This window comes from Ranitomeya variabilis, chromosome 4 (genome assembly GCF_051348905.1).
Source record: "Ranitomeya variabilis isolate aRanVar5 chromosome 4, aRanVar5.hap1, whole genome shotgun sequence".
NCBI classification, from domain to species: Eukaryota; Metazoa; Chordata; class Amphibia; order Anura; family Dendrobatidae; genus Ranitomeya; species Ranitomeya variabilis.
Window position 1 is genome coordinate 770,001,147 of NC_135235.1, and position 13,969 is coordinate 770,015,115.

Here is a 13,969-nt window from a genome sequence, read left to right on the forward strand (position 1 = left end):
AGTGAAACACTTGGGGGTTCAAAGTTCTCAAAACACATCTAGATAAGTTCCTTGGGAGGTCTAGTTTCCAATATGGGGTCACTTGTGGGGGGTTTGTACTGTTTGGGTACATCAGGGGCTCTGCAAATGCAACGTGACGGCTGCTGACCAATCCATTTAAGTCTGCATTCCAAATGGCGCTCCTTCCCTTCCGAGCTCTGTCATGCGCCCAAACAGTGGTTCCCCCCCACATATGGGGTATCAGCGTACTCAGGACAAATTGGAAAACAAATTTTGGGGTCCAATTTATTCTGTTACCCTTGTAAAAATACAAAGCTGGGGGCTAAAAAATCATTTTTGAGAAAAAAAAAAAAAAATTATTTTCACGGCTCTGCGTTATAATCTGTAGTGAAACACTTGGGGGTTCAAAGCTCTCAAAACACATCTAGATAAGTTCCTTAGGGGGTCTACTTTCCAAAATGGTGTCACTTGTAGGGAGTTTCAATGTTTAGGCACATCAGGGGCTCTCCAAACGCAACATGGCGTCCCATCTCAATTCCAGTCAATTTTGCATTGAAAAGTCAAATGGCGCTCCTTCCCTTCCAAGCTCTGCCATGCGCCAAAACAATGGTTTACACCCACATATGGGGTATCAGCGTACTCAGGACAAATTGCACAACATTTTTTGGGGTCCAATTTCTTCTCTTACCCTTGGGAAAATAAAAAATTGGGGGCGAAAAGATCATTTGTGTGAAAAAATATGATTTTTTATTTTTACGGCTCTGCATTATAAACTTCTGTGAAGCACTTGGTGGGTCAAAGTGCTCACCACACATCTAGATAAGTTCCTTAGGGGGTCTACTTTCCAAAATGGTGTCACTTGTAGGGAGTTTCAATGTTTAGGCACATCAGGGGCTCTCCAAACGCAACATGGCGTCCCATCTCAATTCCAGTCAATTTTGCATTGAAAAGTCAAATGGCGCTCCTTCCCTTCCAAGCTCTGCCATGCGCCAAAACAATGGTTTACACCCACATATGGGGTATCAGCGTACTCAGGACAAATTGCACAACATTTTTTGCGGTCCAATTTCTTCTCTTACCCTTGGGAAAATAAAAAATTGGGGGCGAAAAGATCATTTTTGTGAAAAAATATGATTTTTTATTTTTACGGCTCTGCATTATAAACTTCTGTGAAGCACTTGGTGGGTCAAAGTGCTCACCACACATCTAGATAAGTTCCTTAGGGGGTCTACTTTCCAAAATGGTGTCACTTGTAGGGAGTTTCAATGTTTAGGCACATCAGGGGCTCTCCAAATGCAACATGGCGTCCCATCTCAATTCCAGTCAATTTTGCATTGAAAAGTCAAATGGCGCTCCTTCCCTTCCAAGCTCTGCCATGCGCCCAAACAATGGTTTACACCCACATATGGGGTATCAGCGTACTCAGGACAAATTGCACAACATTTTTTGGGGTCCAATTTCTTCTCTTACCCTTGGGAAAATAAAAAATTGGGGGCGAAAAGATCATTTTTGTGAAAAAATATGATTTTTTATTTTTACGGCTCTGCATTATAAACTTCTGTGAAGCACTTGGTGGGTCAAAGTGCTCACCACACATCTAGATAAGTTCCTTAGGGGGTCTACTTTCCAAAATGGTGTCACTTGTAGGGAGTTTCAATGTTTAGGCACATCAGGGGCTCTCCAAACGCAACATGGCGTCCCATCTCAATTCCAGTCAATTTTGCATTGAAAAGTCAAATGGCGCTCCTTCCCTTCCAAGCTCTGCCATGCGCCCAAACAATGGTTTACCCCCACATATGGGGTATCGGCGTACTCAGGACAAATTATACAACAACTTTGGGGGTCCATTTTCTCCTGTTACCCTTGGTAAAATAAAACAAATTGGAGCTGAAATAAATTTTGTGTGAAAAAAAGTTAAATGTTCATTTTTATTTAAACATTCCAAAAATTCCTGTGAAACACCTGAAGGGTTAATAAACTTCTTGAATGTGGTTTTGAGCACCTTGAGGGGTGCAGTTTTTAGAATGGTGTCACACTTGAGTATTTTCTATCATATAGACCCCTCAAAATGACTTCAAATGAGATGTGGTCCCTAAAAAAAAATGGTGTTGTAAAAATGAGAAATTGCTGGTCAACTTTTAACCCTTATAACTCCGTCACAAAAAAAAATTTTGGTTCCAAAATTGTACTGATGTAAAGTAGACATGTGGGAAATGTTACTTATTAAGTATTTTGCGTGACATATGTCTGTGATTTAAGGGCATAAAAATTCAAAGTTGGAAAATTGCAAAATTTTCATAATTTTCGCCAAATTTCCATTTTTTTCACAAATAAACGCAAGTTATATCGAATAAATTTTACCACTATCATGAAGTACAATATGTCACGAGAAAACAATGTCAGAATCGCCAAGATCCGTCAAAGCGTTCCAGAGTTATAGCCTCATAAAGGGACAGTGGTCAGAATTGTAAAAATTGGCCCGGTCATTAACGTGCAAACCACCCTTGGGGGTGAAGGGGTTAAGCATAATAACAGACGCGGATTCTTTACTGTAAGAGCAGTGAGACTATGGAACTCTCTGCCGTATGATGTTGTAATGAGTGATTCATTACTTACATTTAAGAGGGGACTGGATGCCTTTCTTGAAAAGTATAATGTTACAGGGTATATACACTAGATTCCTTGATAAGGCATTGATCCAGGGAACTAGTCTGATTGCCGTATGTGGAGTCGGGAAGGAATTTTTTTCCCCATGGTGGAGTTACTCTTTGCCACATGGGGTTTTTTTGCCTTCCCCTGGATCAACATGTTAGGGCATGTTAGGTTAGGCTATGGGTTGAACTAGATGGACTTACAGTCTTCCTTCAACCTTAATAACTATGTAACTATGTAATAAGACGCCTCCATTACTAACCCCATAGTCACATTGTAAGAAATCAAAGACACCTGAAAAAAGTCCTTTAATTGAAAGAATGACACCGACTCCTTTAATAATCTCAATTAAACCATACTTACGACCTCGCCTAATTCCACCACATCCCTTGATCTCCAGTACTAAAACGATAATAAAAAAAACAACTATATACCATGCCTGTCTGTCATTCTGTCCCACGCCGTAATCCATGTCTGGGGGAGAAATAGTTTCCAACCTGGATGGTGCCAAGATGTGACCGTCCAGGCTGAGAACCACTGGTGAATGAGCTGCTGCAAGCACAGTCTAGCGGTGACATCACTGATGCTCCGTTCCCAGCCGGGCTGAACTGAGGTGACCTCCGTGAGAAACCCCGCTAGCACCGTGAGAAAGTCGCACGTGCAGAGGTGAGTTCACATGAAGAATTATTAAAAAATACAGTATGGGGACCCCTCTATTCTTGAAAACTAGCCTTGCTGAAGCTGACAGTTGAGGGTTGCATATTATCAAAAATAGGGTGAACCCACGCACGTTTTTTTAAATTTATTTATTTACCCCACACAGCTGATGAATACTCCTATCATACGCTCCTGCTCTCACTGTTATTAGCAGGTGTCGGATGATGGGAGCAGTTGTCCCATCAGCTGACACCAGTGACTGGAGGTATCCTGTATACCTCCGATCACAGCTGAGCGCTCCCGTTGTATTTTGACAGTGGGAGAACCGCGACTCTCTGACCGGCGGGGATGGTTTCACAGCTGTTCAGAAGCGGTGTTTGCCGTAACGTCATGCATATGACAGGATGTCAAACACTGTATTGTCGGACCCCCCATTCAAATTAATACGGTTTGGGTCCACTCTGCTCAATGGCAGGCTGTATGGACGCATCATGCAGCCTGCCATCTAGAGGTAGCAGAGCCGAGTGTGAGGACACATCCGGCTGTCCTTGACTTTTCTGCTGCAAAAAAAGATCAACCTGCGTATTTACAGCATTTATTTACCATCCATTTAAGTCAATGGATAAAAACGCTGCAAAAAAGCTCAAAGAAGTGACATGCTCTATGTCAAAAAAATGCTGCAAAGCACAAAATCCTGATGACAAAAAAAACAATGTGTGTATGAGATTTCAGAAATATCATAGACTTTGCTGGTAATGGAAAAAGCAGCTGAAAATTAGCATATAAAAACGCAGCAAAAACACCCAGTGTGAACATACCCGTGAGAGCAAGAGTAGATGATGGGGGGTATTCATCAGTCACTCTTGCGCTGTAAATAAATAATTATAAAAAGGCGTGGGTTCCTCCCTATGATAATCAGTCAACCAAAACTCACAGCTGGGGGCTGCAATCTCAGCCGTCAGCTTCAGCAATCTTGGTTATCAAGAATAAAGGGGTCCCCACACTCTTTTTTTAATTATTTAAATAAATAATTGTAAAAAATGGCATGGGGTCCCCCCATTTTTTGACAACCAGCCTTTCTAAAGCTGACAGCTGGGGGCTGGTATTCTCAGGCTGGTAAGTGGCCATGGATATTGACCCCCCAGCCTAAAAATAGCAGCCCACAGCTGCCCAGAAAAGGAACAACTATTAGAATCGCCAATTCTGGTGCTTAGCCCGGCTTTTCCCACGTGCCCTGTAGCGGTGACAAGTGGGGTTCAAATTTGTGTAGTTGATGTCACCTTTGTATTGTCAGGTGACATCAAGCCCACGGCTTAGTAATGGAGAGTAAGACGCCTATCCATTACTAATCCTATAGTTATATGGTAAATAAAGACACAGCAAGAATAAAGGGAATTGAAAAAATGACAGACTCCTTTAATAATCTCAATTAAACCATACTTACGACCTCGCCTAATTCCACCGAAGCCCTCAATCTCCTGTACTAAAACTAAAATAATAAAACAACAATATGCCATACCTGTCTGTCGTTCTGTCCCATGCCGTAATCCATGTCTGGGGGAGAAATAGTTTCCAACCTGGACGGTGCCAAGATGTGACCGTCCAGTCCGAGAACCACTGGTGAATGAGCTGCTGGGAATGCAGCCTGTGTCTAGCGGTGACATCACTGAGGCTGCATTTCCAGCCGGACTGAACTGCGGTGACCTCAGTGAGATCCCCGCTAGCACCATGTGAAAGTCGCACGGTACAGAGGAGAGTGAAATTCACCGCAGTGAAATTCTCCCGGTGAACTCGCCTCTGCATCATGCGACTTCCTCATGGTTCTAGCGGGATCTCACAGAGCCCACGCCATTTTTTTCAGAAAAATTATCTTTTATTAATTAAATACATGTACAGTAAGCAGCGCACACTGTACTAATTGTATTTGTCACTGACATCTATATATCTACCTATTCTATTTCTATTTACTGTATGTAATCCATGTCTTCTATACTGTCGGCTCCTACAGTGATTTTACACTACCGCGGCTGCTGAATTACCGGCTTTTCTTCTATCTAGGTAATATTTGTACACTGTGTCACTGACATCTATAGAAAAAACTTCCTTTTCACCCCCAATGGAGGTGGTCTTTGTGTCCTTTATCATTCTCGGGTCCTCTACCAGAGACCTGGAGGTCAGAGGGTTCTGCGCAGGATCTTAGTTATTCCCAGCATTGCGCTTTTCTGGACAGAGAGCTCAGATGTTGCTCCTGGGATCTGTTGTAGCCATTCTTCCAACTTAGGGGTCACTGCTCCAAGTGCTCCTATCACCACTGGAATCACTGCTGCCTTCACCTACCACATCTTCTCCAGTTCTCCTTTGAGGCCCTGGTATTTCTCCAGCTTCTCATATTCCTTCTTTCTGATGTTGCTGTCACTTGGCACTGCCACATCTATTATCATTGCTGTCTTCTGATCCTTGTCTACTATCACAATGTCTGGTTGGTTAGCCAACACCTGCTTATCTGTCTGGATGTTGAAGTCCCACAGGATTTTAGCCCTTTCATTCTCCACCACTTTTTCTGGGGTCTCCCACCTGGACTTAGGGGGATTAGCCCATATGCTGTGCAGATGTTCCTGTATACAATCCCCGCTACTTGGTTGTGGTGTTCAGTGTACGCTGTTCCTGCTTGCATTTTGCATCCTGCCACTATGTGTTGGACGGTTTCTGGGGTTTCTTTGCATAGTCTGCACCTTGGGTCTTGTGTGGTAGATTCCTGCTTCTATGGATCTGGTACTTTGTGTGGCTCTTGAGCCGCTATGATTAGTGCCTCTGTGCTGTCTCGGAGTCCAGCTTTCTACATCCATTGGTAGGATTTCTCCATGTCAGACACCTCCATTATCTGTTGATGGTACATCCCATGCAGCGGCTTGTCTTGCCATGGCGGTTCATGTTCCTGTTCTTCCTTAGAGATCTGTTGTTGTTGCTGCCTTAGGCTTTCTCTCAGCAGCTCATCTTTTGGTGCCATTTTTCTGATGTATTCCTGGATGTTCCTTGTTTCATCCGTGATGGTGGCCTGTATGCTTCTCAAGCCTCGACCACCCTCCTTTGTGTTGGTATACAATATTTGTGTGTTAGACTTTGGGTGGAGACCACCATGCATTGTGAGTAGCGTTTGTGTTTTCACATCTGCAGCTTCCATTTCTTCTTTTGGCCAGCACACTATGCCAGCAGGGTATCTGATAACTGGCAGGGCATATGTATTGATGGTGAGGATTTTATTCATCCCATTGAGCTGGCTCTTCAGGACCTGTCTTACCCTTTGATGGTATTTGTATGTTGCTGCTTTCCTTGCCTCCTCATCATGGTTACCGTATCCCTGTGGGATGCCGAGGTACTTATAGCATGTCTGTACATCTGCTATGTGCCCTGCTGGTAATTCCACCCCATCAGTCTTGCCTACCTTGTCTCTCTTTATTACCAACCGGCTGCACTTCCCCAGTATGAAGGACATCCCGATGTTTTCACTGTAGATCCTTGTCAGGTGGATCAGTAATTGATGTCTCGTTCATTTTTCACATACAGCTTGATGTTATCCATGTAGAGGAGGTGGCTGATGGTGCTTCCACTCTTGAACTTGTATCCATAGCCAGACTCTGTAATTATCTGACTGAGGGGGTTCAAGCCTATGCAGAACAGCAATGGGGACAGTGCACCACCTTGTTATATGCCGCATTTGATGGTCACTTGTGCTAGTTGTCTTGAGTTGACTTCCAATGTTGTTCTCCATAGCCCCAGTGAGTTTCTGATGAAGGTTCTTAATTTCCTGTTGACATTGTACAGAGCCAAGCATTCACAGATCCATGTGTGTGGCATTGAGTCATAGGCTTTCCTGTAGTCAATCCAGGCTGTGCTGAGATTGATCTGTCTGGATCTTGAGTCTTGAGCGACTGCTCTATCTACTATGAGCTGGTGCTTAGAGCCTCTGGTGTCAGTCCCAATGCCTTTCTGAGCTGGATTCATGTACTGGTTCATGTGGTTCTGTAGCTTGGTGGCTATGATGCCTCACAGAAGTTTTCATGTTGTTGTAAGGCAGGTTATTGGGCGGTAGTTGGATTTAACTGTTCCTTTGTGAGGATCCTTCATGATCAGCACTGTTCTTCCTTGTGTTAGCCAAGCTGGGTGGTGGCCTACTTTTAGCAAGTGGTTCATTTGCTTTGCCATGCCTTCATGTACCGCTGTGAATTTCTTTAGCCAGTAGGTGAGGATCATGTCTGGGCCATGTGCTGTCCAGCTCTTCATGTTCTTGACCCACTCTTGGATGTCTGCTTCTGTAATGGTGATTGGTTCTTGGTCTAGGTGGTTGCTGTGTTTCATTCTCAGATATTGCAGCCACATTGCACTGGTGTTGTGTTTTTTCCTTCTCCCAGATGTTCCTCCAGTAATGTTCAATCTCTGCTATTGGTGGAGTTGCTGCCTTTGTGCTGTTCCTCTGTAGTTGGGAGTACACTTTGGATGGTTCTTTGGAGAACAGGGCATTTATCTTCTTGGCCTCAGATTCTCTAATGTATCTGCCGAGTCTTGTAGTGAGTCCTGTGAGCCATTGTTTAGCAGTCTCTTCAGTTGGGGTCAGACCTTTGTACTTGTCCAGCTTGGTCTTATTCTTGATCTTTACACACTTCTGTATTTCTGATAGTTGGCTGACTTTCCTTCGTGGCGCCTTGATCTTTGTCTACAGTCTTCTTTTCTAAGGGGGCACGTACTTCTGTTGTTATTGCTGGTTGTATAGCCAAGTATTTCCATGATTGCTGAGGCAGTAGCATAGATCAGGTTATTAGTTTGTTAAGGTGGTGGTAGGTATTGATACAAGAACTGACTATTGGCATCCTCTAGCATACTGTTTGGTGGTCTTTCTTTGCTGAACATTGGCCGTAGATCTCTGGTATTGATGGTATTTAGTTTATCTAAGATCTTCTGTTTCAGACCAGCTGCAGTGCTCTCTAGTTGCAGGGTTGGATCAGGATCTTCAGGGGTTTGCACATGAGTTTCTTCCAGGTCTTCATGTGAGGTGGATCTGCAGTGCAGGTGATCCATCTCAAGTTGTGATAATAGCTTTCTCTTTATGATATTAAAACGTTGGTTGATTAGTTGTTTCTCAGTTAATGGACATGCAGGTCTTGTATCCATTCAGAGTTTACTGATAAGCTTCATATATCTTCTATTTGGTCTGCTGTTATAATAGCATTTCATCAGATCCAGGTTCTCTTGCCTTGTCCATGTATGGTTTGGTCCAGTAGCCCATTGACCATCAGATTTATCCTGGTTCCTTGACATCTGACGTGGACCTTCTTAATCCAGGCGACGTCTGAGCCGGCATGACTCTCTTTGTTCGTGATACTCACATGTTTATTGAGGTAGGCACCATAGTGTTATGGACCAATACTGGTTATTTTGTCCAACAGGGCAGAGCCAGGATTTAAACCCCAGTCTCCCACATTGGTGGCTGTGATTTTACTAAACGCGGCGCATGTATTGTCGGCTTCTATTAGGTCTTTTACTGAATGTTACCGATTTTTTTTTTCCGATCTTAAGAAAAATGCTCGTGTTACCGATCATGAATCTGAATGTACAATATTCGTGCCGAATTTATGTTTGGTGATCGTTTTCCAAACATATTCGCTCATCTCTAATTATGGCCACCACAACCTGCTACACAAAATAAAAAGCCCCACTCAGTATGGAGGCATTTACAGTCCACCACAACCCCAGTATAATGGCCCCTACCAGCCACACATTCAGTATGAGAGTCCCAACAGCTCTTCTCTTAATATGATGCCTCCACAATTCCTGATATAAACCCACACACTACTCAGCCAACCCGGTTCCTGAGGAGCGCTGCTCTGTGCGGTGTGAGTATTGAGGCTCCGTACTACAGGTGTGATGTAGTGACGTCATTGTGCCTGCAGTGCACGGAGTCTCAGACTCAGAAGTGAAGGCTGAATGGTGGATCAGGAGCTTTCCACTCCCTGATTCACTAATCTATTCAGCGGTATCATCGTCATGGGAATGTGGATATCACTAAAATTGTGATGATGAGAAGGAGAGGGTGACCAATACCACACCCCACCGAGCCCTGTCACTTCATAGGCATCATAGCAACCGAGTGGGCTACCTTTATGGATGATACACTCCTGCCTATCCAACTATCGTATGGTAAATATCTCATAGATCCTGGGTTCATTAGTATCTGCACCAAGAATGAGGCTAAGTGAGTATTTATTAACTGTCGGTGGTCGGAGGTAGTCAGTGAGGTGGATGGTACCATATTGTGCATGTAGGGGGCAGTACTGTGGGAACATTAGAAAGTGGGGGGATGGCAGTACTGTGGGGACATTGTCCTGTGTCTGTGGGAAGCCACTATTGTGGGAACTTTATACTGTGTGTGGTGGGATGATGGTACTGTAGGAACATTACACTATGTGTTACATAGTTACATAGTTATTAAGGTTGAAGGAAGACTTTAAGTCCATCTAGTTCAACCCATAGCCTAACCTAACATGCCCTAACATGTTGATCCAGGGGAAGGCAAAAAAAACCCATGTGGTAAGAGTAAGCTGTGGTGGGATGGCGGTACTGTAGGAACATTACATTGTGTGTGGGGGTATGTAGGTACTGTGAGAAGATTATACTGTGTGTGTGGGTATGGCGGTACTATGAGAACATTATACTGTGTGTGGGGGTATGGCGGTACTATGAGACTATACTGTGTGGGGGTATGGCGGTACTATGAGAACATTATACTGTGTGTGGGGGTATGGCGGTACTGTAGGAACATTACACTGTGTGTGGGGGGGTATGGCGGTACTATGAGAACATTATACAGTATGTGGGGGTGTGGCGGTACTATGAGAATATTATGCTGTGTGTGGGGGTATGGTGGTACTATGAGAACATTATACAGTATGTGGGGGTGTGGCGGTACTATGAGAATATTATGCTGTGTGTGGGGGTATGGCGGTAGTATGAGAACATTATACTGTGTGGGGGGGTATGGCGGTACTATGAGAACATTATACTGTGTGTGGGGTGTATGGCGGTACTATGAGAACATTATACAGTATGTGGGGGTATGGCGGTACTATGAGAACATTATGCTGTGTGTGGGGGTATGGCGGTAGTATGAGAACATTATACTGTGTGTGGGGGTATGGCGGTAGTGTGAAAATACATTTTTTACGAGAGATGCCAGTACTGTGGAAACATTATACTGTGTGAGCGGCATCATATATATTACATAAGGGGTGTTAACCCTCCGTCAGGGGCAACTGATCTGACAGGCGCAGCTCACTTAGTTTCATTTCTCTATTTTCAGTGGTTTGTCTGGGAAACACCCTCCTCCCAGGACCTTCCTAACTTTAAAGGCTGTGTGAAACCTGAGAAGCCTCTTGTGCTGCAGAGCTGCAGGAGAGCAGATATCAGTGTTTTGGCTTCTCCGGCTCATTGCCCCTGAATGCGTCACATATTTGACGATTAGAATTTGCTGTTTTTATTCATCCCAATTGTTTTTTTAGCTTGTTTTATGAATAGCTAGTGCTAAATTTGTAGATTTGTCATAGAAGGTTTTGTTAGAAATAAGAGTGTGCTTCTCAGGCACATTGCGCCCTAACACATATTCTCTCTCTTGCTTCAGCTTTTCTTCTGAAATGGCGAGGAGAATATTTGACTTGTCCAATGCCCTTCATGTTGAGCAAGTGCAAAATATACTGCTTGATGATGAGACAGACCCCGTACAGCTAGAAGATTTAGGGGAAGAAAGTGACATTGGTTCAGAAGATGATGTGGAAGAATGTCCAGATGTGTTTGATACAGATCAAGATGGAGAGAGTGAGGAGGATGCTCAAGACATAGAAACATATTACTTTTCTGGTTATTAAACATTTTGTTTCCACCTGATTATGTGTATTCTCATTTATTACATTCCTATTAAGGTAACTGATCACTTTTAGAGCATTGAAATTTTTAAAAAAGGAAAATATAGCCAATTTTCTAGCCTGTGCCGGACAGGCGCAATGCCCCTAAACTCGTTATGAAACATATTGCCCCTGACGGAGGGTTAAAAGGAGAGTCATAAAAAAGCCTCCTCAGGGCTGTGCTGCATTTGTACAGACTGCTATCTGCCGCCCAGACGGGACCATGTGACACCAGTGGGAAGAGGGAGGTTTCCGGAGGGAAGAGTCTAGAGGGTGCACCTGGTCAGGAGACCTTGATGGCGCAGTTACTGAGATTATAAAGGCCGGAGCCCCAAAGGCAGAACAGATTTGGCGCCAACAAAGGAAAGGGGTGCGGGGAAGACTCTGAGGTACCAGCTCCTGGTAAAGTGCCCGAGGCAGCTGGGTGTGGGGCAGAACCTGCTTACAGGGCATAATGGGGGCATTACACTGTGTGGGGCCAAGAAAGGGGCCCTGTACTAGGAGAACACTCCGCTCCTCACTTCCTGTCCTCCATAGTTGGCTCGTATGTATCTATTACAGGAAACAGAACAACAACGTTATGGTTCTTATAAAGAGTCTCCTCCGTGCAGAAGGGGTTAATGTCTCCGGCTGCGCTCAGTACTGGGGAATCTCCACATACCTCCACCTGCAGAGCCGCACTCCACAGATATGGCTGCTCTGTGCGCACAGGACCTGTGATGAGGTCACAGGGGAGGAGTCAGGGGTCACGTGATCCGCAGTGAAGACGCTACATGGAGACTTCTCCTCAGTCAGTGACATTCCCGCCATTATTCGCCCTCACTACTGGCACAATCACCTCGCGCCGCCTTTTCTACACAATGTTCTGTGTGGAATGTAACGTGTGATTTCTCTGGAGACAAATAGACCCCACACATGAGGGGATTATCACCGGTTACCGGACGTCTAGTATATGGCGGCATATGATTGTGCTATCGCCTCCACACCGGGGGCTAAAAGGCCGAAATCTCGCTTATTTACCCCCTTCCAGTGTCCGGCTAAGGGTCATATACGGCCATGCTCCTCTCCAGTCGCTGTGGGGTTTGGTAATAGGATGGAGGGCGGCGTCCATGCTTGGACCTCAGAGAGAGTAAAGGGAACCTGTCACCTGAATTTGGGGGGACAGGTTTGCGGTCATAGGGACGGGGTTTCGGGTGTTTGATTCACCCTTTCCTTACCCGCTGGTCGCAATATTGGATTGAAGTTCATGCTGTGTCCCCCGTAGTACACGCCTGTGCAAGGCAAGATTAACATTATGTTCATAATACATTTTATTGGTCGGTTCATTGGGGATCTTAATTATTTGAATATTTTTACCATACTTCTAATACTTTCATAAATGTCATTGTCATATTTATCACTCTTATTTATACCACAGTTTTCATACATTTCTACTATAATAACACAGAGTTTACTTATATCACATCGGGTAACTATTCTTTTCCTATCCCGATATATACTATATTATATACTGCACACTTGTCACCAATTCCTGTGTGTAGTTTAGTGATGGGCGAGCACTAAAATGCTCAGGTGCTCGTTGCTCGGGTCGAGGAAATTGGAATAGTCGAGTACTCGACCCGAGCAACGAGCCCAATGTAAGTCTATGGGAAACCCAAACATTTTTGCCACAATCCCCCGGGGGTCCTTTTAGGGTCTAAAAATGGCAGAAATCGATGGGGACACTGCTCAAAATGACACAGTGACATCATGGGGAAGACCCCTGGAAGCATTTCTGACTCCTTGGTCGCAGCTGTGACCAATGTTGTCAGAGTGTGACGCCACTTTTACAGGCGCACAATAAAACATAAAAAAACGAAACCAAAATGGATTTTCCTGGGAAATATAACAAGGAACATCCTTTCCAGGGTAATAATTTGTATGTAAGGCAAAATAAGAACCCCCCAAATAATGTTCCTCCACCACTTTTGCTATGTTCACACGCAGCATTTTTGAAGCGTTTTTCAACTTTAGCATTGCTTTCAAGCAATACAAATGCATTCACTGGGAAATGTCCCCCGGGGGTCCTTTTAGGGTCTAAAAATGGCAGAAATCGATGGGGACACTGCTCAAATGACACAGTAACATCATGGGGAAGACCCCTGGAAGCATTTCTGAAAATATTCCACCACTTTTGCTATGTTCACACGCAGCGTTTTTGAAGCGTTTTTCAACTTTAGCATTGCTTTCAAGCAATACAAATGCATTCACTGGGAAATGTCACTGTAATATTTAACAACCCTAGCTGGCCATGTGTGTGACACATCATCAGACCCATCTTGTTTCATTTATGAAGGAGGGACTCTTAAAGTCACAGGGCCTATTTTTATAGGGGCATCAGGCGGCATTAATATTCTTAAAGGGCCATTATTAAGCAGTGGGTCTCTTATATTGTTATTGCCTATGCAGTGATTGGCTGGGCTGCCAAAAATTAGGACGCACCCCAAAAACCCTTTCACGAGATGTACAGCATGGCCTCCTGAAAAAAATGTTCCCGTTATAAGAAAGTGGATCTCCCATACTGTTAGCCTATGCATTGAATACAAGGCCTGCATTGCCCCAAAGTTACATGCACCCCAGTTAGCCTTTGAACCCACGTACTGGATGGCTGCATGAAACCAAGTTCATATTATTATGAAAAACTAGTAGAATCCCCTTTGCCAGGTCAGATT

The 13,969-nt window shown here is 44.2% G+C and overlaps 1 protein-coding gene across 1 annotated transcript in view; it reads right to left on the reverse strand.

The window, feature by feature from the left end:
* The window catches only part of LOC143766939 (uncharacterized), a 61,949-nt gene extending 49,985 nt beyond the window's left edge, over positions 1–11,964 (reverse strand). The window contains exon 1 of the mRNA XM_077254955.1: positions 11,920–11,964. The gene's annotated coding sequence lies outside the window, so the exon portion shown is untranslated. The remainder of the gene's footprint in view (positions 1–11,919) is intronic.
* Positions 11,965–13,969: the final 2,005 nt, after the last annotated feature.